Here is a 24,539-nt window from a genome sequence, read left to right on the forward strand (position 1 = left end):
GGAAAAATATGGAAGTAACTTTTGTGATGGACTTATCTTAAAGAATGTGATCCACCTGTGACAAAGCTGGTGGTGTTGGAACACAGACTGAAGCACATTTTTTATTATTATTATTTTCGGGGGGGGCGTTGCAGGGCAAATGGGACTGGGTAGCCTGCCTGGGGCCACATAGCTGGGTAATTGTTGGGTGTCTGAGGCCAGATTTGGACCATGATGCTCCTGGTTCAAGGGCCAGTGATCTGTCTGTCACCCAACTGCCCCTACTATTATTATTACTATTTTATTTTATTTTGGGTCTTTTTTTGTTTGTTTTTTGTAGGGCAATGGGGTTGGGGGTGGCTTGCATGGAGTCACACAGCTGGGTGATTGTTGGGTATCTGGGGCCGGATTTGGGCTCGGGTGTTCCTGGCTCCAGGGCTGGTGCTCCATCCACTGTGCCACCTGGCCATACCTATTATTATTATTATTATTATTATTATTATTATTATTATTATTATTTTAATTTTTTCTCTCCCCTTTATTGCTTATGCAGGTCTATATTTTCTTGGGGGGAGGGGATATTATGTTTACTCTTAAACAAGAATATTTTAGTAATATATAAAAAAAAATTACTTGTACAAAATAAGAATAATTAAATAAATAAATAAATAAGCATAAAAAAAGGTCCATCAAACTAAAAAAAAAGTATATCTAGAAGAAAGCTATTCTGACCTAGAAGGAAGCCAAGAAAGTTGTCTTTGGCTTTTCCCACCAATAAGTAGAAGAGCAAATTTGTTTTAGTCTTAATGGACAGACCTAGGACCAACGGATGGAAATTTAAGGAGATAAATTTTTGAGTTACAGGAGAAAATAGTAAAATTATGCTAGTGGGAGATATCAACTTTTCCCTTTCAGAATTAGATAAAACTAATTAAAAAAACAGGAAAGAAGTTGAGATGAATAGAATTTTCAAAAAGTTGGATATGACAGACTGCTTGAGAAAATTGAATGAAAATAGAAAGAAATACACATTTTTCTCAACAGTACATAGTACCTACCCAGAAACTGACCATACATTATTAGGGCATAAAAACCTCAAAATCAAATGCAAAAAAGCAGAAATTTTAAATGCATCCTTTTCAGATCATACACAATAAGAATTACATTTAGTAAAGTATCATGGAGAGAGATTAAAAATTATTTAGAAATTAAATAATCTAATCCTAAAGAATGAATGGATCTTAAAAAACAAAGAATAAAAACAATGAGACAACATACCAAAATTTGGGGGATGCAACCAAAAGCAATACTTATGGAGAAAATTTTTATCTCTAAATTCTTAGATCAATAAAATAGAGGAAAAGTAGAGTGATGGATTGGGCATGCAACCAAACTAGAAAAGAAAAATTTTTAGTTCCCAATTAAATACTGAATTGAAAATCCTGAAAATCAAAGGAGATATTAATAAAATAAAAAGTAAGAAAACCATTGAACTATTAAAATTAGGGTTTGGTTTATTTGGGGGTGGAATCAAATAGTCAAAACATTGGTTTATTTGATTTTTTTTAAAAAAGAAAACCAAATTATCAGTATCAAAAGTGAAAAGTGGGAACTCACCACCAATGAGGAAGAAATTAAAGAGATAATTTGGAGCTATTTTGCCCAACTTTATGCCAATAAATTTGATAACCTGAGTGAAATGGATGAATATTTGCAAAAATATAAACTACCCAAATTAACAGAAGAGGAAATAAATTAACCCCATTTCAGAAAAAGAATGAAGAAACCACCAACAAACTTCCTAAGAAAAAGTCTCCAGGGGCGGCTAGATGCCGCAGTGGATGGAGCAATGGCCCTGGAGTCATGAGTACCTGAGTTCTAATCCAGCCTCCGACACTTAATAATTACCTAGCTGTGTGACCTTGGGCAAGCCACTTAACCCCATTGCCTTGTAAAAAAAAAAACAACTAAAAAGAAAAAGAAAAAGTCTCCAGGTCCACATAGATTTTACAAGTGAATTCTACCAGACATTAAAGTAACTATTAAATTCTATTCTACATAAACTATATTAAATTATAGAAGTTCTGCCAAATTCCTTTTAAGACACCAATATGGTGTCATACCTAAACCAAGAAGAATCAAAACAAAATTATAGACCATTCTCCCTAATGAACATTGATACAAAAATCTTAAATAAAATTTTAGCAAAGAGATTACAACAAGCTATTACTAGAATAATACATCATAATCAGGTAGAATATATACCAGGTAAGCAGGGATGGTTAAATAATAGAAAAATACTCAAAATAATTGAACATATCAGTTACAAAGCAAGAGAAATTATATGATTATCTCAATAGAGGATGAAAAAATCTGACAAAATATAACATCCATTCCTATTAAAAACACTAGAGAGTGCAGGAATAAATGGAATTTTCCTTAAAATAATAAGCAATATCTAAAATCATTAATAAATATATGTAATGGGGATAAATTATGAGCATTTCCAGTAAGATCAAGAATGAAACACAGATGTCCATTATCACCATTGCAATTCAATATGGTATAAGAAATGTTAACTAGTAATAAGAGAAGAAAAAGAAATTGAAGAAATTAGAATTGGCAATGAGGAAGCAAAATTTTCACTCTTCACAGATGACATGATGGTATACTTAGAAAACTCAAAAAAAAATCATCTAAAAAAACTCCTTGAAACAATTAACAAATTCACCAAGTGGCAGGATATAAAACAAGCTCACATAAATCATCACCATTTTTATATATGAACAGCAAAACCCAAGGGTAAGAGATAGAAAGAGAAATTACATTTAATACTTGGGAATCTACCTCTCAAGATAAACCCAGAAACTATGAGCACAATTACAAAACACTTTTCACACAAAGTCAAATCTAAACAATTGGGAAAATGTCAATTGCTCATGGTTAGGTCGAGCTAATATAATAAAAATGACAATTCTACTCGAAATAAATTACTTATTCAGTGCTATACCAAACAAACTTCTAAATAACCATTTTACTGAGCTATAAAAATAGTAACAAAATTCATCTGAAGCAACAAAATGTCAAAAATATCAAGGGAACTTTTGAAAAAAAAAGTTAAAAAAAGATGGTCTTGCTCTACAAGTTCTAAAACTATGCTATAAAGTGGCAGGCATCAAAACTTCCTGGTACTAGTTAAGAAATAAGAGTATTGGGAGCAGCTAGGTGGCGAAGTGGATAGAGCACCTACCCTGGAGTCAAGAGTACCTGAGTTCAAATCCAGCCTCAAATACTTAATAATTACCTAGCTATATGGCCTTGGGCAAGCCACTGAACCTCATTGCCTTGCAAAAAAAAAAAAAAAAAAAAGAAATACTATTGTCAGATCTATGGAAGGGGAGAAATTATGACCAAACAAGAAATAGGGTACATTATAAATTGAAAAATGGATGATTTTGACTATATTAAATTAAAAAGGGTTTGCATTAATAAAACCAATTCTGCCAAGATTAGAAGGAAAACAGAAAGCTGGGAAATAATTTTCACAGCTAGGAATTCTGATAATGGTCTCATTTCTAAAATATACGAAGAATTGAATCAAATTTAAAGGTTATAAGTCATTCCCTAAAAGATAAATAGTCAAAGATATGAACAGGCAGTTTTCAAATGAAGAAAATAAAGCTATATACAATGATATGAAAATAATGCTCCAAATCATTACTTATTAGAGAAATGCAAATCAAAGCTAGTTACCACCTCATACTTATCATATTGGTTAAATTGTCTAAAAGAAGAAAAACAATCAATGATGGAGAGGTTGTGGAAGGACTGGGACATTTCTGCACTATTGGTGGAGTAACAAACTGATCCAGTTATTCTGGAGAGCAATATGGAACTATATCCAAAGAACAATAAAAATAGTTATTCTCTTTGATACCAATACCAGACTTATTTCCAGAAGATATAATAAAAAAATGGGAAAAGCCCCACATGTCCCACAATATTTATAACAGCTCTTTTTGTGGTGACAAAGAATTGGAAAATGAGGGGATTCCCATTGTTAATTGGGGAATGACTGAACAAGCTGTGATATATGATTGTGACAGAATATTATTGGGCTACAGGAAATGATAAGTAGGGTGATTTCAGAAAAACTTGGACTTACAAAAATTGATCCAAAGTAAAGTGAGCAGAACAAAGAAAATATTGTAATATTGTATACAGTAACAGCAATATTGTATGATGATCAACTGTCATTGATTTAGCTATTCTCAGCAATATAATGATCCAGGAAAATTCCAAAGAATTCATCATGAAAAAGTCTGTCTGCCTCCAGAGAAAGAACTAATGGAGTCTGAATGCAGATTAAAGCATATGAGTTCTCACTTTTGTGCTCATTTGTGTGTGTTTTTCCCCCTTTGGGTCTGTGGATTTTTTTCCCTACAACATGGCTAATATGAAAATAGTTTTACATGATTGAATAGCCTATATCAAATTGCTTACCATCTCTGTGGGGGGGGGAGAATTTTGGAACTCAAAATTGTATAAAATGAATGTTTAGAAATTATTTTTATATGTAATTGGGATAAAAATAATATTCAAAAAAGTCAAAAATTTAGCTGTTCATATTGTAGGATGATTAGCTAAAAACAGCTTTTCTCAGCAATACTATGCCTCAGGACAACTCTGAAGAACTTATGATAAAGAATGCTATCCATCCCCATAGAAAGAGCAGATTAAAGCCTATTCTCTTTTTAACTTTATTTTCTTTGATGTTTCTATTTTTTTGGGGGGGGGAAGTTATGTGTTTTCTTTCATAACATGACTACTATGGAAATGTTTAGCATGACAACACATGTATAACCTATATTGAATTGCTTGATTTCTCAGTGGGGGACAGGAGAAAAGGAGAGAATCTGGAATTCAAGGTTTTAAAAAACAAATGTTAAAAATTGTTTTTACACATAACTGGGGGAAAAATAGCACACTCAATAAATAAATTTTAATAAGGAACTTTTAAAAAAATGTAACTGCTCTGCGATGCTAGGCATTGGGGATGAAAAGAAAATATCTAATAGCCATCTCCATCCTGACCCTTCTAGTTAGTTTTCTCCTTTATGAGCTGATACCCTGAACTCTAATGGAGGGGACCAAAAATTAAGGATTCCTCCTCCAGTCAGTCTCATGGTTGCTGGATTCTATTTATACTCTAGCCTAAAAAGGAATTAGGTCTCGGGTGGGGTCTAGACCCACCTAGTTAACTAGCTTGTGCCTAGAGACCTAGGACTAATCTTATCAGTCATTAATGTCCTTCAGGAGTTATGTTTTAACAGAAATAAAAGGAATAGTGTAAATCACAATTTTTAGCCATTAATATAATGACAATATATTTATTTGTCTCGGAACACTTGAAAAATCATAGAGATGTGAGACAGAATGCCATATATGATGAATAAACAGCAAATTAGCCAATTTGTCTGAAACATGGAGTTTGTAAAAGAGAGAAATGTACAATAAGTCTGAAAAAGTAATTTGGAACCAGATGGAAAGACTTTAATAGGCAGAGCCACTCTATTCCTTTCCTTATCTAAACTATTTCTTTTGAATAAAGTAGTCATCTTCCAAGGTCATCTTCATGAATTCTATCTCACTAAAGTCTCAGTAATTATCTGTGCATTCAATTTTGCCTTCTTGAATTAGGATCTTTAATCTTCCTAATATTCACATTTTGTGCACATGTATGTAGACATCTAAGGACATGTATTTTATTTTCAGCTCTTTTCTTATCTTATATGTTATCTCCCACGAATTACTGGTCCTTTTCTCTGCTATTCTTCTGCCTATATTGTGCCTCCTAATTCCTTTGCCATCCAAATCTATGTGGATAATTTTTCTCTTCCTATTTTCAGAGTTAATCTCTTCTAATTCGATTTTCTAGTTTCCAGGCAAATATGTTTTTTTCTGAATCTTGTTAGAAGTGCTTGATCACTGGCCAAAAGCCACAACATGGTACCTATATTTTAAGTCACAGTGCTGAAAGGTATCTTCTTAGTCACTTGTTCATTGGGGTTAAAAATGAGGGGTTAAGTGATTTACCCAAGGTCACACAGCTAGGCAATTATTAAGTGTCAGGTCGGATTTGAGCTCAGGTCTCCTTGACTCCAGGGCCAGTGATCTATTCACTGTGCCACCTAGCTGCCTCCCCAGCTGTTCATTCTTAAATTTGCCTCTCTTATTTTGATTCCCTCACTTCACTGATTAGTAGTATTATTGAAAAGAGAAATCTGTGCCACTTTCCAGCCCCCACTCCCACCAAGGTTTTTGAGATTTTGTATCTGTATTAATAATAGTCCTTAGAAAGTGTTTTCTCATTTCATTCAGGTGATATATTTTGTACCTCTACGAATGACCAGAAGTGGACATTAGTCATTAAGTTTGCCAGATTTTTGGTGGCCATCACATCCCAGGTACATTTCCTGAAATATCTGTCCTAAAGCTCCACACGAAAGAGTCTCTGTGATAGAGAATCACCATCATTCCTCTCCCCTGGCCATTGTTAGATGAGCTAACATTTACAGATTCACATCATCTTTACTTGAAATATAGGAAGATCCTGCCACCAGAGATGGTCTAGGTCTGCCCTCTACAGGAAGCTCCTCATAGCTATTCTATACCTCCAAGTGTTCAGCATTCCTTTTCTCCTTTGCCTGACTCAAATGAAAACTTCCCTCTTCCTCTTCAATTTCTTCTTTATTTCCTCCTTGAAACACTTGTTTCAGTCTTTCAAGTAGCCTTTATTTTTCTTGATAACCTGGAGAGTAGATAAGCATTCCTTTAAAAGAAAAATGTTTTATTAATGTTTATTTCTTTCGCACATCACTGCCCTTTCCCTCAGTCTTTTCCCCCCAGAATCCCTTTTTGTCACAGAGAAGTACTGCCAGACCAAACAACCAATACATTGACCAAATTAACTGTGTTTGACAATAGAAGTCTCATTTTCCACATGGAAGGATGCTTCACTATGGGTTTCTAAAGTCAACTGATCACTGTAATTGATAGACTTCTGATCTCCTTCAGTGATTTGGAATCAGGAAAACATTGATTTAAATTTTCCTTCAGACTCTTGCTATTTATTTGGCTATGGGCAAGTTATTTAACCTAATTCCACCTCAATTTCTTCATCTGTAAAATGGGGATAATAAGGGGTGGCTAGGTGGCAAAGTGGATAGAGCACTAGTCCTGGAGTCAGGAGTACCTGAGTTCAAATCTGACCTCAGACACTTAATAATTACCTAGCTGTGTGGCCTTGGGCAAGCCACTTAAACCCATTTGCCTTGAAAAAACCTAAAAAAAATGGGGATGATAAAACTTGCCTTCCATAATGAGTTAATATTTACCAAGTACTTTGCAAACCTTAAAGGGTTTTATAAATCCTATCCATCATTGTGTTCATAATGTAGCTTATTCTCCCTCCTACTTCTATTTATTTCATTCTGCATCAGATCAAATAAGTCCACATTTCTTTAAATTCTTCATATAAGTTACTTCTTAGGAAAAAATGACATTTTATGTGCATTTAAAAATATGTTTTGCTTTTTTTGACTTTCTACTGTTCTTTGGAGATTTAGCTAATGGTTTAGTTCTGTACCCCCTTCACTCAAATCCAGTTCATATTGTTGCACTGGCATTACCTCCTTGATGTCATTGTCTTCTTTGAAAATGAAGGACAAACAACACTTTGGAGACTAGTTTGTACTTTTATGTATGCAGTCATTACACGAAAAACCAACAGAGTTCATTTTGTGTAAGTCACCAAAGTATTCTCTTGGAATTGTTCATGATCATTGTTCTTTCTTGAAGCATAATCCAGTCTTTTGCTGTCTTTGTGATGTGCAGCTAATCTATAACCAGCACCTATTTGCAAAACCTGAATCTAGTGAGACCTGCTTACTTCATTTCACCTGATTGCTGATCTCCAGAAGGTTCCCTCAACTTCCCGCAAATGTCCCCACTTAAAAGGCAAGCTTAATTTATTTAGGTGGCAGGTCACTGGCACATAAGTCATAGGACAAAATCCAATTATCTAATGAGAAGTACTCACTTTGTTTAACTCTGCAGCTCTCCAGATTTTTTTTCCTTCATCATCCCTTTCCTAGTCTCTTTCCTTCTGAGCAAAAAGGAGTTGTCTATAGCTAGAAACAGAATCTTTTAAGGTTAATGTTTTGTACTACTACACATTTTTAACCTATATCAATTAACTTGCTTTCTCAATGAAGGAGATTGGGGTTGGGAGGGGAGAGACTTTGGAATTCAAGGGTTTTTTGGTTCGTTTGGTTTTGGTTTTTTTATATAAATATTTTGTTTTCGAATTATAAACAATAATCGTTTCTACCTACCATTTTTTGTAAGGTTTTGAATTTTACAATTTTTCCCTCCCCCTCCCTTCCCTCCCCCCTCCCTCCCACAGAAGGCAATCTGATAATCTTTACATTGTTTCCATGTTATGAATTGATCAAAATTTAATATGTAGAGAGAAAAAAACATATCCTGAACTCAAGGTTTTTAAAGAGAATTTTGAAACTTGTTTTTGCATGTAACTGGAAAAAGTAAAATAAGATAAAAAAAAGATTAAAGTTTTGTAGACAGCAGAGCCAATCAAATTGACTTCTGGTGCTTGATCTGGAAGTTTGCGATTAGAAGCTTAATGAGTAGGGGGACAATCTTATGCTTTTTTTTTTTTGTATCACCAGTTTCATATAAATAAGTGGCACACAGTAGGCACTTAATAAATATTGATTGATTTATTGTATAAAGACTCATACTATATTGCTCACTTGGTGATAGAAGACATCTTCCCTTGTAGTCTGTACTTGCTTGATTTTGCTCATTTTCCTATCCCTTCCTACTCATCCATCCCACATGGAGTCATTAGTAATATGTCTTTCCAGTTCTACATTTAATAAAAACATTCTTCTTCAGAAAAATAAAAAAAATGATATCAGGATTGTATGTTCCCTAATTTTCTCCATAAATAGGGTTGGCCTCTCAGTCCAAAGCCTTTATTGTGCCTACTCTCACCAAGTACACATCTTCAGGCCTCCTTTGGTCCCCATTCAGGAATATCAACCATGACCATACTATGAAGCTGGAATGGAAATTTTGTCTTGAAGTAAGCTAGATTTGCTGGATGTGTAAGAAAAGGAAAGTGTTTTAACTTATTATTGATTAATGAGGAAATATTTGCAAGGCAGTTGGTGAGATGGCTAGATGTTTGCTTAATGGGAAGGGAAAGAAAAGCAGGGGACTGGTCACTACTGAGACAAGACAGGGCTATCATCCTGAATTTCTCACCTAGTTGCTGAGGGAAGTGGGTAATGCAGGTAGGAGCTTGTTTTTCCACAGGCTTTGGAGAAGGGAAGAAACTGCTAGAAGCAGTTCTTCTTGTGATTGTTGTTGTTTGTGTTTTTTGTTTTTTAATACAAGCATGAATGAAATGGAGATAAAGATAGCAAGGGACCTGAGACCTGATTCAGTTTCTGACTTTGCTACTTCTTGTCTTTGTGATCTTGGGGAAAGTTGCTTAATCTGTAGTGGTCTCAATTTTCCCATTTTGTAAAGTAGGGAAATTGCTCTTCGTAACACACAAAACACTCCATCTTCCATCTTTGTGCCTCTGCTAAAGTTGTACTACATGCCAAAAATGTTCTGCTTCCTCACCTCTGTCTCAAATTCCTTTTTCTGATCAAAATTTATTGTTCCATCTCACCCTATATCTTACCCCTCCTAAACATAGTCATCATTTCCTTCATATCTGACTCCAGAAACGGTCCGTGAACAGTCAATATGATATTTGCTGCCCAAGGAAAAATGCCAGGAGCAGAACAGAGATCTGTATAGAAAATTTGTGGATCTGGCCAAGGCCTTTGATATCATCAGTCATGAGAGTTTAAGGAAAATTATGTCAAAATGTAATTGCCTGGAGAAGTTCATCAATATTATAAGTCAATTTCATGCTTACCAGGGTATTGGATAGTGGATGATACTTCCAGGTTTCCCAGGCACCAATGGAGTGAAAAAAGGATGTGTCCTTGCTCCCATGCTTTTTTAGCATGATGTTTTTAGTCATGTTATTAAATGCCTTCACTGGGTGAACGTGGTCTCAAGGTCAGCTACTGCACTGAAGGTAATTTTTCAACCTGAAAAAGCTATAAGCTAAGATCAAAGTAGAGGGAGAGTTGGTGCATGATCTTCTATATGCAGATGACTGTACACTCAATGCAGCCTTGAAACTTAGATGCAACTAAGTATGGATGGATTCTCTGCTGCTTGTGCTAATTTTGGTCTAACAATTAACACCAGAAAAAACAGGTGCTCCATCAACCAACACTATACCATTCATATATGAAACCATTGATTACAATAAATGGAGAAGTTTTCAGTATTATGGACAAGTTCACTTACCATGGTAGTATCCTTTCCAAGGAGGTACACATTGACAATGATTTCTCATACACATTGCCAGAGCTAGCTCAGTATTTGGGAGACTCTGAAAGAAAGTATGGGAAGGGTGGCTAGGTGGCATAGTGGATAAAGCACCACCCCTGGAGTCAGGAGTACCTGGGTTCAAATCTGGGCTCAGACACTTAATAATTACCTAGCCGTGTGGCCTTGGGCAAGCCACTTAACCCCGTTTGCCTTGAAAAAACCTAAAAAAAAAGTATGGGAAAGAAGTATTAGACTAACTATGAAACTGAAGGTCTACAGAGCCATTGTGCTGACCTCATTGCTGTATGCCTGTGAAAACTGGACAGTCTACCAGCACCATGTCAGGAAACTGAATCACTTCCGTTTAAATTGTCTTAGGAAGATTCTGAAGATATTCTAGCAGGAGATGATATCAGATACTGAAGTCCTTTCTCAGGATAACTACCTAGTTCCAACATTACCAGCAAGAATACAACTGCAGTGGGCTGAGCCCATTGTTAGAATGCCAGAGGTATGCTTGCCAAAAAGACTATTTTAGGCAGAACTCACTCAGGGCAAGAGTTCACAAAGGGATCAGAAAAAGTGATACCAGGACACCCTGAAGGTATTTCTTAAGAACTTTAGAACTGATTGAGCAGCATGGGAGACACTGGCACAGGACTACCTAGCATGGCATGCCCTCACTATATGAGGAAGGCAAAATTGAAGCAGCTCAAAGGAAATGTGACATACGTAAGTTTAGAGCAACAACCTCATGTATTCACATGGACTATTTGTGCCCAATCTGTGGTGGAGCCTTTCAAGCTCATATTGGTCTGATCAACCACAGTCCCTATAATTTGTCTCAAATAAAGTGATGTCATTTTGGTCTTCTTTGATAAGAAAGGACAAGAACCAACCAACCAATATCTTACCCTTCCTAAACAGAGTTATCATTATCTTCATTTTCACTAGAACCTCCAATCTCGTCACTTCTCAGAAATTTCTCAGGCTGTTCACCTCTGTTCTAGTTTTTCTCAAGTCTCCCATAGCATACCCTCCTCTCATTCTTTCAACAGAATGACCTCATGCGTTACAGTGAAAGTAGAAGCAATCTCCCATGGGCTCCCCCTTCTTCCCTTTTCTACATCTCAAAATCTCTTACCATCATTCCACTTTTGACAAGGTGACCCTTATCCTTGTCAACCCCTCAGTATGTACTCTTGATCCCATAACTTTTCATCTTATCCTTCAATTTACTAATACAGTCATCCTCTATCATCTAGTTTTCATTCTTTCCCTATCCCTTGGTTACTTTCCTGCTACCTACAAATATGTTCAAGAGTCCTCCAGCTTTTAAAAAGCCTTGACTGGGGCCAGCTAGGTAGTGGATAGAGCACCAGCCCTGGAGTCAGGAGGACCTGAGTTTAAATCTGACCTCAGACACTTAATAATTACCCAGCTGGGTGACCTTGGGCAAATCACTTAATCCATTTGTCAAAACAAAAACAAACCCAAAAAAAGTAGCTTTGACTGGACCATACCATTCCTCTCAAGTTATTATTCCCCATGGACTCCAATTCCATTTAACTCACTACTTTATCAACCCTTTGCAATCTGCCTTTCAGTCTCATCTCTCAAATAAAATTCTTCTCTGCAATGTTAACAATAATCTCTTAATTGTCACAAATGATGGCCTTTTCTCAGTCCTTATCTTCTTGGCTTCTCTGCAAACTTTTGAAGCAATCACTCTTTTCTTCTTAATATTCTTTTCTCTCTCTTGGTTTTGATGACATTGTCCCTCTTGTGTAACTACTCAATATCTTTTATCTTCCATCTCACATCCTCTAATTGCAAATATGCTCTAAGACACTACACGTCTCATTTTTGTCTCTTTTGCTGGTTCATCGACTCCAGTGACTTTAATTATCACCTCTATGCAAATAACTAACATTCCTAAATATCTAAGTATAGTCTCCACTAAATCTCAGTCCTACATCATCATCTAACTATTAGGCATTTCAAACTAGATATTCAATAGTTCCAAACTCAATGTCCAAAACAGAATTCATTATCTTTCCCCAAAAAAACTACCCCTCTTCAAAACTTTCTTATTACTGTCAAAGTCAACATCAGTCTTCCAGTATACTATGTTCATATTTTATGTTATTCTTGACTTCTCACTATCACTTTCCCTCACCCTACACTTTTACTCAGCTACCAAATCTTATTATTTACCTTCACATCTAACATTTTTACCTCAGCATCCCCTTTTCTCCATGCTATCACCTCTCACTTGAACTATTTCAATAGCCTTCTAATTGGTTCTCTTTTCTCCAATCCATTCTTCACTCAGCTTTATGTCATTTACTTACCTATTACACATTACCACCCCTTCCATTCTTCTCCAGTTGGTCACCCTCTTGGTGTTTCTCACATGCTACAGTCCATCTCCTGTCTCTTTGCCTCTTCATAGATTGTATTCTATGGCTAGAATGTACTCCCTCTTCACCTGTGCTTTTTAGCATCTCTCTTCCTTCAAAATTAAGCTTAAACCACCTTCAACATAAAGGGGCTACCAATCCTTTGAGCAACTAGTGCCTTCCTTTTCAAAATTACTTTGCATTTATTTTGTATGTTTTATGAATACTTATACGAATACACATATATACAGTGTGTGTACATACTGTAGGAAAAAATATTTAGTATGTTCTTCAGAACATGTATTATATTGTATCAATACAACTTTGTGTGATTAAAGGTTATCCATACCTAGGGTGTCATGCTGCCTATCCCAGTAACTCTCTCAGAATGCTGGGTCTTATACCAGTGTCTCCTATACTGCAAAATCAATTCCAAAGTTCTTAAGAGAGAGACCTTCGGGATGTCTTGGTATCACTTCTTATAATCCCCTTGTGAGCTCTTGCTCTGTGTTATTTCTCCATAAAATAGCCTTTTCAACAAGTGTACTTCTGGCAGTCAAACAATGTGACTAGCCCATCACACTTTGAATACTTGGCAGTTTAGCTTTAAAAAGGCCCTCAGTGTCTGGTATCTTAACCTGCCAAGTGATCTTCAGAATCTTCCTAAGACAATTTAAATGGAAGAAATTCAGTTTCCAGGCATGGTGCTGGTAGACTGTCCAGATTTCACAGGCACACAGCAATGAGGTCAGCACAATGATTGACCTTGCTGCCATATTCATCCTCAATGAAAGCATTTGATAACATGACTGAAAACATAATGCTAAAAAATATGGGTACAAGGACATAGCCTTATTTCACTCTCTTAGTAACTGGGAAAGCTTGAGAGCATCGTCCACTATCCAGAACCAGCACATTGTCATGAAATTGGCATACAATACTGATGTCTCCAGGCAACAAAACTTTGACATAATTTTTCATAAACCCTCATAACTGATGGTATCAAAGGCCTTGGTCAGATCTATAAATGTTGTATACAGACTTCTCTTCTGCTCCTGGCATTTTTCCTGGAGTTGTCAGATAAAAAAACATCATATTGACTATTCCTTAGCTATTCAGTAAAAATCTTTTAGACAAAGTTACATTTGGCATTCTAACAGCAAGGTCAGCCCATTGGAATTGCACTTTGCAGTAGAGTTTGAATGCTTCACAATTCAGCTTGAGAAAGGACCTCTTTGGCAAGTGATCTTTAGAAACTTCCTGAGATAATTCAAATTTAAGCAATTCAGTTTTTTTTTGGCATGGTACTGGTATACTGGTACATGCTTACAACAATGAAGTCAGTACAACGCCTCTGTAGAGCTTCAGCAGGTAGCCTAATACCTCTTCTCTCACACACTTTCCTTTGGAGTCTCCCAAACTTACCTAGCTCTGGTGATGTGTGCATCAACCTGAGAAAGTACATACACTTATTCACATAATCCAAAAGCTTTCTAGTTTCTGTAACTGATGGTTCCATATATAGATGATGTGATGCTGGCTGGTGGAGGACCTCTGTTTTCTTGATGTTAATTGTAAGGCCAAAATTAACACAACAGCAGAGAACTGATCCATACTCTGTATGTATCTCAATTTCAGAGACTGCACTGAGTGCAAATCATCTGTGAACAAAAAGTCATGCACCAAACCTCACTCTACTTTAGTGGTGGTATGTAGTATTTTCAAGTAATTTACCATCAGTGCTGTAGCTGACCTTTATGCCACTTTTTGTCCTCCTTGAAGGCATCCAACAACATTGTGTAAAACATCTTCCTAAAAAGCATAGGAGCAAACACAAATCCTGCTTCAGTTCATAGAGAGGGACTGACTTTAGGCTGAAGTATCTGGTCAATAGCTTCAGCAATATTGATGATGGACTATTTGGAACACTATGGAAGTATTCCGTCTATCTAAGATCATGTCCTTAATGTGGCCTGAGTGATTGAGAGGTACCTTAAGTCTTTGGCCCATAAATAGCATTCAGGACATCATAAAAATGTTTTGGATTGTTACTGTCAGAATAAAACTGAATTTCTTTTGTTTTCTTACCGAGCCAAGAATCCTACATCTCTCTAAGCTTCACTTGCATTTTGCTTTTGATGGAATTAAATATTTGTAAGTGTTCTGACCCAGATGAGTAAATATAGTGCTATACACAAAATTTTAAAACCTGCTCACTCCTTTTCTACTCCATTGTTGCCAATTGTATACTGCCTCAGTTTTCCTCTAAATCATTAACAGCTATTCTTGCACAGAGAAGTTTCCTAATCTGTTTTTTTTTGTTTTGTTTTTTTTTAAGTTTTTGCAAGGCAATTGGGGTTAAGTGGCTTGCCCAAGGCCACATGGCTAGGTAATTATTAAGTGTCTGAGAACAGATTTGAACTCAGTTACTCCTGACTCCAGGACTGGTGCTCTATCCACTGCGTCACCTAGCTGCCCCTTCCTAATCTGTTAATGTTAAGTTTTCTTGTCTTGGGACTTTTTGTTGAATGTGAATGTTTTGGAAAGGATAAGTCTAGGATTGGTCCAGCACTTAGTGCCACATGCTAACCTTTATTAAGTCTCTCCTTATAATGACATGGTCTATTAAATGCTAATGTTTGCCATAAAGGTATATTGAAGAAGGTTTTTTTTTCTTAAAGTAAAAGAAAGACAGAATTGGTGATAAGAATAGTTTTCAAAGTATTAAATGACTGTTTCTGTTTACAACTCCATTCCTCCCAAGGACTTCTTGTCATGTCTGATAGCCAGTGCCTACTCTGTCATTGAAGTCTCCCAGAATTACAAACTTATCCTCTTTCAGAACCTTGATGAGGAGGTTGTAAGGCCTTCATACCTGAAAGACCAACCATTGTTATTGCAAAAGAACTCAGCAGGTTTCATGTCCAAATCACACCCCTGAGTGAAACAAGACTGTCAAATGAAGGTCAACTTACTAAATTTGGAGCTGGATACACTTTTTTTCTAGAATGGCTGCAGTGAGGGGAAGCATAGCTTCGAAATCAAAACTAATTCTACTCAACAAGCTTATATACTCCAAAAGGAATAAACAACAGGCTCCTGACAATAAGATTGCCTTTTACAGGAAAGCACCATACTACTATCATCAGTGTGTTTGTTCCTACCAAAAAAGTGTGATATGTAAATAAAAGAAACTTTGTTGCTCATTAAGAAATGAAAAATATGAAGGAATTCAGATAACATGAGAAGACTTATATATACTGATATAGAATTTTAAAAAACTGAACCATAAGAGTAAATACTCAATAGCTCCTATAATATAAAAACAGAACCGATAAAATGCTAAACTAAAATTAATTGCCATGAATAATCTTGATTCCAGAAAGATCAAAGGTTGTAATATTATCCCTCTCTTTGTGAAACAAAGCATGAAGAATATAATAACAGATTTTGGTTTTTTTTTTTAGTTACTTAAACTAAAGTGCTTTTCACTATTACAAGTAAGAGTTCAGTGGATTAGGGACAGACTAGGAAAATAATTGTAATGTTTAAAATAAAGGTATCAGTTAAAAAAATTAGGTCCAGCTAGGTGGCATAGAGGATAGAGTGCCAGCCCTAGAGTGAGGCATATCTGAGTTCAAATATGTGAACTTAGTTGTGTGAAAGGCAAGTCCTTTAACCTTTTTTGTCTGTTTTCTCAACTGTAAAATGAACTGGAGAAGGAAATGGTTAAATTATTCCAATATCTTTGCCAAGAACACTCCAAATGGGGTCATGAAGAGTTGAACACAACTGAAAATAACTAAACAACATTAAATTAAAAATAATGTAGAAAAAATTAATTCTACCTAAGTCAATTTTATCTTTTTAGATTGAACCATTTCTTGGGGGCCAGGGAACCTTAACACTCCATGAAAAATACTGTTAACATGGGCTCTAATTCTGACAGGTTAGTGTAGTCATTACAAAAAAACTGGGCAACAAAGGGCAACAAAAATGAGCATACCCTTTGATCCAGCAATACCACTACTGGGTTTATACCCTGAAGAGATGATGAAAAAGGGTAAAAACATCACTCGTACAAAAATATTCATAGCAGCCCTGTTTGTGGTGGCAAAGAATTGGAAATCAAGTAAATGTCCTTCAATTGGGGAAATGGCTTAACAAACTGTGGTATATGTATGTCATGGAACACTATTGTTCTATTAGAAACAAGGAGGGATGGGAATTCAGGGAAGCCTGGAGGGATTTACACTAACTGATGCCGAGTAAGATGAGCAGAACCAGAAAAACACTGTATACCCTAACAGCAACATGGGAGCAATGATCAACCTTGATGGACTCACTCATTCCATCAGTGCAACAATCAGGGACAATTTGTGGCTGTCTGCAATGGAGAATACCATCTGTATCCAGAGAAAGAACTGTGGAGTTTGAACAAAGACCAAGGACTATTACCTTTAATTTAGGGGAAAAAACAGATATCTTATTGTCTGATCTTGTTATCTCTTATACTTTTTGTTTCTTCCTTGGGGATATGATTTCTCTCTCATCGCACTCACTTTGGATCAATGTACAACATGGGAACAAAATAAAGACTGACAGATTGCTTTCCGTGGCGGGGGGGAGGTGGGGGGGAGGGAAGTAAGATTGGGAGACAAATTGTAAAACTCAAAACTCAAATAAAATCTTTAAAAAAAAACAAAAAAAACCTGGGCGAGCAGGAAACCTGCTGGGGCAGTTAGGTGGCACAGTGATAGAGAACTGGCCCTGGAGTCAGGAGGACATGAGTTCAAATGTGGCTTCAGATACTTAATAATTACCCAACTGTGTGACCTTGGGCAAGTCACTTAACCCCATTTCCTTGAAAAAAAATCAGGAAACCCACTCCAGCAAAGGCTCAACTCCCTGGACTTCTGATTTCATTCCCCTATAATTTGACTGTCCCTCAGGTCAGCTCCATTCTTCCCTCACTTCCCCTTAAACTAGCTGTCAACAGGGCTTCCCCTTAAACTAGCTGTCAACAGGGCTGAGAAACATCAGGAGCCCTACCCAATGAGAAAACAGGGAGTATATTATCTGAAATCAAAATGGCTAGGCACTTCTGAATTTTTCAAACCCTTCCTGCCTGGATCAGATATTCCCTATTGGCAAGTGTATGAGTACAAAACTATGTGGTCTATTATATCTATTTGGTTAAAGCTATGCTTCTCATTCCACATTCTACCTCTTAGCACTGTCATTCCTACAGGACACTAGACCTTAAGAGATCAAGTCCTGGGGAGCATAATCTCTTCAGTTTTGGAACTCTCATGTTGGGACTCATAGCTCTCTGACTAATGAGTTGTTTTTGTTCAGTAGCTAACTCTTCATGACCCCATTTGGGGTTTTCTTGGCAAAGGTACTGGATTTTCTTCTCCAATTCATCTTATAGATGAGGAAACTGAGGTAAACAGAGTTATGTGACTTGCCCAGGATCAAACTTGACTAGTAAGAGGCTGAGGTCAAATTTGAACTCAGGAAGATAATTCTTTCTGACCCCAGGCCCCGGGGGCACTATCCACTCTGCCACTTAGTTGCCCAAAGTAATGAATATATGAACACAATGAACTAAAGTAAGCAACAGTATCTAGTTGGTCCCTAGCCAAGCTTCACATTACAACCTGGCTATTTTGCCAACCACCCTGCTGTTGTGCTGTTACTATACCCTCCTCTCCACCTCTTTACTTCTTACTCTGGTAACTATAACAAAATCAATATTTTCATTGTAATCAGAAATGTGTGTCACTCAATTCCCCTCTAATTCTACTCACTGCCCCTGTGAGTTCCCAGACCAAAACACCCCTCACTGGCCACAGTTTCTTAATAGATGCCATCTTCACTTGTCAACATGTAAGTTCCTTAAAGCTAAAGACTTTCTAACTTTGGTATTTATTTCCCCAGGTCTTGGCACATAATAAATGCTTAATAAATGATCTTTCATTCAATCACTCATTGCATACCATACTAGGTAACCTAGAATTCTCACCATTATTATCTCCTTTGGTATAAGCCATTAAAATACTATTAAAAATAAAAATATTTTCTCTAGAAGAAATCTAAGCAACCTTATTCAACTTTGCATTAATTAATCTATCTAATTGCTAAGGTAGTTCAGAGTCCTAAAACATGGGGACATGAAGCAGTGAGTAGGTTACAAGACTGAGAGGAAGTAGGAAAGGTTTGGCATATGATCTGAGATCTGCTTCCTGGGGGTGCTGGATGTGGGAATGGGACAGGGAGTCTATCTGATGGAGTTTGAAGAAATACAGAAACAGCAATTCAATTCATCGAGCATTTATAGAGCACCTTTGTGTTTGGAGCACTATGGGGGAAGAGAAGAAGAATAGGCATTTATGTAAAGTCTATAATATGGCAGGTATTATGGAGCCTTCCCTTAAAAGAAAAGCACATAGTCCAAGATGTATGAACATAAACACCCGTATAGGATATTGAACACAAACATTAATACCTAATATAAAGTACTCAGATAAATTACATAATATAATAAAAAAAGTACCTAGCATAAAATCTAAATTTCTTAGCCTGACATTCAAGGCCCTCAACAATCCGGTGTCTCCAGACCTTTCTAATCCTATGTCTTCCTACTTCTTATTCTTTTTTTTTTTTAGATTTTTTTTGCAAGGCAGATGGGGTTAAGTGGCTTACCCAAGGCCACACAGCTAGGTAATTATTAAGTGTCTGAGACAGAATTTGAACCCAGGTACTCCTGACTCCAAGGCTGGTGCTTTATCCACTACACCACCTAGTTGCCCCTCTACTTCTTATTCTTTGTCTTGCTCAGCCTGAACATCATCTAGAATGCCCTCCCTTTTTACCATCTTTCCCTATTAAAATGCTAAGTATTATAGGTCTGTGACTCTATCATTTTTAGAGCTGTGAATTGGTCTAATGCTTCTGAAAAAAAACAATTTTAAATCATACCCCATCGACCACCAAAGTGTACAATACCTCTGACCCAGCAAAACCACAAGTAAACATGTACACAACAAGATCAAAGACAGAGGAAAAATCTCATATATTTAAAAATATTAATAATAGCAGCTTTTTTAGTAGTAAAGAAATAGGGGGATGACTGCTCATTGATTGGGGAATAGCTGAAAAAGGAATGCAGTAGAATATTATTGTGCTGTTGTTGTTGAATCATTTTGGGTCCTGTCTAACTCTTCATGACTCATTTGGGATTTTCTTGGCAAAGATACTGGAGTGGTTTGCCATTTCCTTTTCCAGTTCATTTTATAGTTGAGAAAACTGAGGCAAGCAGGGTTAAGTGATTTGCTCAGGGTCACATAGTTAAGTATCTGAGACCACATTTGAACTCAGATTTTCTTGACTCTAGACCTGTGCCACCTAACTGCTCAATACAAATATTTACAAAATAAAAATTAGGGAATTAATTTCATCGGAGAAATCACTAGGAATTGTCAGGATCGAGAAAGGCCTCACGCCAAACTTAAAGGCAACTAGGAAGTCTCAGAAATGGAGATGAGAAGGGAGTGTATTCCAAGCTCTGAGACTGGAAATGAAGTGCTGAGTGAGAAGTCCAATTTGGTTGGACCATGGAGAGACCATGAAGAGTGTCAGTGTCATAGAGGTCAGGGCTAGGTTATGAAAGTTTTGACTATCAAGAAGAGGAGTTTATATTTGACCCTAGAAAATTCAACAACCACAACCACATTTTGAGTCAAGGAGAGACAGTCAGATTTGTGCTTGAAGAAAATCACCTAAGTGTTTTGTCCATGGTCACAACGTCTCAGAGCTGAAGATGCAACCACATAATAGGATTTAGAGCTGGAAGAAACTTCAACATTAATGAAGCACAACTCAAAATCCAGTGCTTTCCAACTTCTAGGTTGCACAGTGGATACTGACCTGAAGTCAGAAAGACCTGAGTTCAAATATGACCTTGGATACCAACTGTGATCCTAGATTAATAACTTTACCTTAGCCTGCCTCAGTTTCCTCAACTATAGAATGGGGATAATAATATAACCTGGGGTGGTTGTGAATATCCAATGAGATAATATGGGTAAAACTTTTTAGCACAGTGACTAGCACACAGTATTACTAATGTTTGTCCTTTGCTAGCACACTGTAGGTACTCAATAAACACTTGTTTCCTTCCTCTCCATGTTCACATTTCTATACTTCAAGCATGCCTCAGCCACTACTTCCCTTAACAACATCAATTCACAACAGTGATGGAGTTTTTTTGTGGGAAAGGGAAGCAATCTGGGTTGATTATGTGTGAAACACAATCATGATTTTTTTTAAATTTCTTTTTTATTTAAGGCAATGGGTTTGAGTGACTTGCCCAAGGTCACACAGCTAGGCAATTATTAAGTATCTGAGACAAATTTGAACTCAGGTCCTCCTGACTCCAGGGCCAGTTCTCTATCCACTATGCCACCTAGCTGCCCCACAATCATATTTTAAGGAAAGGCCATTATAAAGTCTTAGTCCTTATTGAAACCTTCGTAGATGACCTGCCCCAAAAGATACCCATGGGTGGCTCAGCCCTTGTTCTCATCTGACCAGCTCAACTTACTCCCTGGCTCTGCTCTAGTGGGTCTGGCTCTGCTCTAGCTCATTTAGTTCTGGAATTATAAGTGACCTGGCAGAGAGTTTCTATGGTATCCAACACCTTGAGTACATGGATCAGGTCTGGGTTATCTTTGTTTTTCCCAGGGGTCTTGTTCAGGGCCTTGAATGGGTAAAGTAGGTGTTTAATAAGTGTATCTGGAATGGAATTGATTAAGGGTATGAGCTCTTCACACCCTGTATACCATTAGCTAGTTCTCTGCTTGCTAGAAGAGACTGGTTGTCCAGGAGACCTTAGGGGCCCCAGGGCTGGTGTTTGGGGTTGGATAATTTCCAGAGATAGGATTTTACGGTAAAGCCTGATGTATTTTTATCCAGCAGGATGTACTTATCAGTAAGAGCCAGGAAAGGGAAAATGGAATAACAATTCCAACCCTGGGCCCAGTGTGGGGTTGTGAAGCGAGGTGGGGGGTGGGGGGGTGGGAAAGAGCTTCTCTAGGTTTCACAAACAAATGGCATTATGAAAATTGGAGAAAATATGACCTCTCTTGAATAAATCAGTGACTTATCTGGCCATTTTCTTCAGGGAATCTACAGATAGTGAGCCTCAATTTCTTCCTCTGAAAAATTTGGGAGCTGTTCTAGATGTTTATCTCTGAGGACCTTTGGCAAAATCCCTTGGTCTCCCTGATACTAGCAGTAGCCCCGTCAAAAGGAAGTAGCATGGTATCATGAAAGAACATTGGATTAGGACTCAGGAGGCCTGGATTTGTTTTATTTAATTTCAGCTAACATTTATTAAACATTTGGTATGTCCTGTGCATCTGGGATACAAGGACAAAAAACAAAACAAAACAAAACAAACAAACCAAAAAAGAAATCCAAATCAGAAACCATCCCTACCCTCTCAAAGACCTTATTTTCCCTTGAAGAGAGTCAACATATAATAGCTAACCTTTGCATCGGACTTCAAGGTTTACCAAGTACTTTAACTCAGTTATCTCATTCCACCTGGATAACAATCCTAGTGAGGTATGTGCTATAACTATCCCTTGAAGGCAGCTAGGTGGCACTGTGGATAGAGTTCCATGCCAGAAATCAGGAAGACTCATCAGGCCTCAGACACATGTGCCACCTGGTCAAGTTATTTAACCCTGTTTGCTTCCATTTCTTCTATAAAATGAGCTGGAGAAGGAATGGCAAACACCCCAGATCTTTGCCAAGAAAACGACAAATGGGCTCACAAAGAGTCAAGCACAACTAAAGTCACTCAATAACAAACTTCTGACTCTAAAATATACTTCTTCTGTAAAATACTTTATATATATCTATATATCTATATATCTATATATATATATAGCATTTTCAATAAAAATAAATGAACAAAGCATGTATTAACTTACTATGTGTAAAGCACTGGAGAAACCAATAGAAGTGCAGGGCAGTTCCTGTCCTCAAGATTCTAATGGGAGAACACATTTAGAAGGCTTCAGGTATATTCAAATGGAAAGACCCTTAGAATGGTTCTTAGGATATAAAGGCAAAGCAGATGATCATATTTCCTCTTTCACATCATTTCCACTAAAAAGATTCTATCAGTTTTTGATATGGAATCATTTGGCCCAGAACTGGAAGCATTGCTTTTGGGTTCAGGATCCTGGGGTGTTTCCATGAAAATAGTGTCTATGGTCTGACTAGTCTGAGGCAATGGAAAGTTAAATATGAGTCTGTATAAAGTTTTTGTTGAGTTGTTTCAATTATTTTTGTCTGAGATGAAGAAACTGAGGTAAATAGGGTTAAGTGAGTCTTCCTCACTTCTGGTCTGGCACTCTATCCTGAACTTTGCCACCCTGTTGCCCCCTCCAATCCTAATCAGAGGACCTTGGTTCAAACTCCTATTGAGCTATTCATCTATTTAAGTGTGACTACTTAAATTAAGTTAATCATTTAACTTTTTAGGATCTTAGTTCTTCATCTATATTTAAGTCATTGGGCAATCTAAAAGTCAGCTTGCACATGCCTATCTGCTATTTTGTTAAGCAAAAATTCAGTATATTTTAAACTTAAGAGTCGGAGAACTTCTATTCCACATCTTCATCTCTCACTAGAGGGGAACAAGTCTGGGGGTGGGGTGGGGGTGGGGGGGAGAATTTGTGGAGTTATCCAATCAAAACTTAGTTATGAGACACCCCTCCCCCTCCAGCACCTCCCCACCAGCAAACTCTGATTCCTTTTGAACTTATATTTCAATGAATTCTTAGTCATGGGATGTTGACCTAATGGAGTTAGTTCCCCAGAAAAGTCAATATGCATGCTAGGATGCTGTCAACAGTGTCTTTATTCTTAGCAAGCATTTAATAAATAAATAATATTTGGTAACAATCAAAAAAACCCTATATATTACAACATGCAAAATATCTACAAGGTGTTTACTACAGGCTCACTTCCTCCTTAAACCTTGGAATTTATCCTCCCAACTCTAGCCATAGGATCATCTGGGCCCTAGGAATTATGGAACCTTTCTATAGACTGAGTCCTTCCTCAAGCAGGCAAAGGGGATATAACAGCCATATATCCTTTAGGATGCTCAACTCAAGTTTTCCATGGTCACCAAGTGCCAAAACAGAAACTTGAGAATCACTTATACCCACAGCCCAGGAAAGTGATTTGCAGAATTTGATGTGAATTAGACTCAGGAAAGCTTGTGTATATATTTTTTAAAGACAGTTTTCTGTATCTTTGACCTCACGTAGCTTTTGGGAACTTATGGTAACCCATCGGTACACAAGGTGAGTAAAATCAGCAATCAGGCCCAGGAAGAAGCCATACCACTACTGCGGTTCCTCTGTTCCTTTAACTCTGACTATCACCACCATTTTTGGCTGTTGCCACTGCCTCTTGTCACTTCCTTTTTTACTCTCCCCACCCCAACAAAGTGTTTTTTCCTCCAGCCCCAACAAGAAGTCATTGCTCTGAACAGAGGAAGATTCCCTTATGGCCAGCATTTTCCAGTTAGTAAATAATTTTTGTAACTTGTGCATGGAGTACACTCTTTAATCACCATAGTGTAAG

The sequence above is a fragment of the Macrotis lagotis genome, chromosome 1 (assembly GCF_037893015.1).
Source record: "Macrotis lagotis isolate mMagLag1 chromosome 1, bilby.v1.9.chrom.fasta, whole genome shotgun sequence".
In the NCBI taxonomy this organism is placed as follows: domain Eukaryota; kingdom Metazoa; phylum Chordata; class Mammalia; order Peramelemorphia; family Peramelidae; genus Macrotis; species Macrotis lagotis.